Source organism: Homarus americanus, unplaced genomic scaffold (assembly GCF_018991925.1).
Source record: "Homarus americanus isolate GMGI-L3 unplaced genomic scaffold, GMGI_Hamer_2.0 scaffold16886, whole genome shotgun sequence".
Lineage (NCBI taxonomy): Eukaryota > Metazoa > Arthropoda > Malacostraca > Decapoda > Nephropidae > Homarus > Homarus americanus.
The window spans coordinates 1-2,500 of record NW_024714591.1 but is presented as its reverse complement, the minus strand read 5'-3'; positions in this window follow the sequence as shown (position 1 = coordinate 2,500).

Below are 2,500 nucleotides of genomic sequence, written 5' to 3'. Positions count from 1 at the left end.
GTGGGGGAGGTTAGGTTAGGTTTGGTTTGGTTTGGTTTGGATTAGGTTAGGTTAGGTTGGTTATCTCAAGGAATCGTCTACAGCTTCTAAATGACGTCACACACACACACACACACACACACACACACACACACACACACACACACACACACACACACACACACACACACACACTCATTATAATTCAACAAGAAAAATAATATTTCCTATTGCAGCCAAACCACTGAGACGTCAAATTGGCTTCTGAGAAATGGAACTCTGAGGAAGATTTATATTGTATGTGACTTATACTTTCACTTGTCCTGGAGTGAATAATTTGGGTGTACAATGTGTGTGTGTGTGTGTGTGTGTGTGTGTGTGTGTGTGTGTGTGTTGTGTGTGTGTGTGTGTGTGTGTGTGTGTGTGTGTGTGTGTGTGTGTGTGTGTGTGTGTGTGTGTGTGTGGATAAGATCAGTGGGATAGAAGAGAGAGGGCCTCACAGAACATCACTAGAGGTAGTCAACTTCCACCTATCTTATCCCAGCTTGACTTATAAAGATAAAATCATTGGCTGACCGCGTCGCTCCCGCGTCCCAACCTGAACGCACGATGGTTGAACACCGTAACAACTCTCACAACCAATGGCTGTGTGTTTGGTAGTCACTCAGGGAGAAGATTAGAGGCGGTACGGATACAGTACACTGTATATTATTTGGTTTGGTTGGGCACTGCACCCGATCGCCTTCATTTCCTAAACTGAATGGATTGCGCTATCCCGGACTCGAAATAGCGACGTTTTGAACAGAATAAACGGTGCTTAATTTTCCACTGACATACCTGTGAGGAGTATAATGCTAATTAGGGAGTAATTAGCCACTGGAGGAGTCAGGTAAAGGTTAATTAGATATTAGTCGCTTTGTGGTATGAAGAGAGTCAGATCTCTTTATGTTGTGGTAAAGATATTGTGTGTGTGTGTGTGTGTGTGTGTGTGTGTGTGTGTGTGTGTGTGTGTGTGTGTGTGTAATAATAGTAATTAATGGTTAATGAAAAAGTTCAGCAGTCAAAGGCTGAAAATATACATTGGACATAAATGACTTATTACATACAAAGACATGGGAATTGAGTGGGTCGCTTAACAAAAGCTTTCATTACTAAATGGAGAAAGAACATGAATTGAACATACAAATTATAGTTTACAGTTAATGGCCAGGCTGGTCTTTGACCTATCACGTGAGGTCACGTAGGCCTCGTGGTGTGGATCACCGTAGATGTTGACATGAAGGACCACACATGGTCATGGAGACATTCCTGGTGTGTGGTAGTGTAGTGTGGTGTGGTGTGGTGTAGTGTGGTGTGGTGTGGTGTGGTGTAGTGTGGTGTGGTGTCACAGCACTCAGTTGCTACTATGGGCTGTGTGTGTGTGTGTGTGTGTGTGTGTGTGTGTGTTCAAACGCTTCATATACACAAATTATCCTCAAACTCGTATCGTTATCAGCCTTTTTATCGTCATATATCCAGAAATGTTTCCTTATACCCTAAATAATTCTCAAATATTTAGAAGTTTGGTTAGGTTACCAGTGGGTTAATTTGGGATAATTTGCAAACTTCCGACTGGTCATAAACGATTATGTAGATCACAAAAACACATATAAATGAGCAATTTCATACAAAACCTAACCTAACCTAACCTAAACTAACCTAACCTAACCTAACCTAACCTAACCTAACTTAACCTAACCTAACCTAACATAATATAACCTACAGTACTTTAGGCATAATTTGCCTTTTTCATAAATGTCAACAATGACTGAAATAAACGAAAAATTTAAGCACGTTTATTTTTTTCTTAAATAATTATAATTTCTTCAACATTTTATAACCCATCACACACACACACACACACACACACACACACACACACACACACACACACACACACACACACACATTCTAAACCCATTATCTCGTCAGCTTTAAACCCTCTGATACGACCCTTTAAAAATCAGTTTCTGTTGACCCCAAAAACACTAGAGAAAAAAATGTGTTGTATCGTGTGCCTTGACGGAGGACCTTGACGTGTGCCTGTCGTCTCGAAATGACAATTATAGTGGTGTGTGTGTGTGTGTCTATCCTTGGCACGTCCTGACCTCAAAATCATCACTCGACGCCATATGCTATCCACTCCTTAACGCACACCGATCACATTTCCACATTCATTCACTAACATTTGTACATATTTTTTTCTCCCTTACCGGTCACACTCTCTCTCTGTCATCAGTAAACATTCGCACCTTTCACACACACACACACACACACACACACACACACACACACACACACACACACACACACACACACACACACACACACCACCTCTTATATATGAATACAGGTTTTAAATATTTGTTTTATTTTTTGGTAATATTGTTCTAACTGTAATTGCATTTTGTATTATTTCTGGTTACTGAAAGATAATTAATAATATATAAGTTTATTAATAAAGCTTTAGACAGATATACCT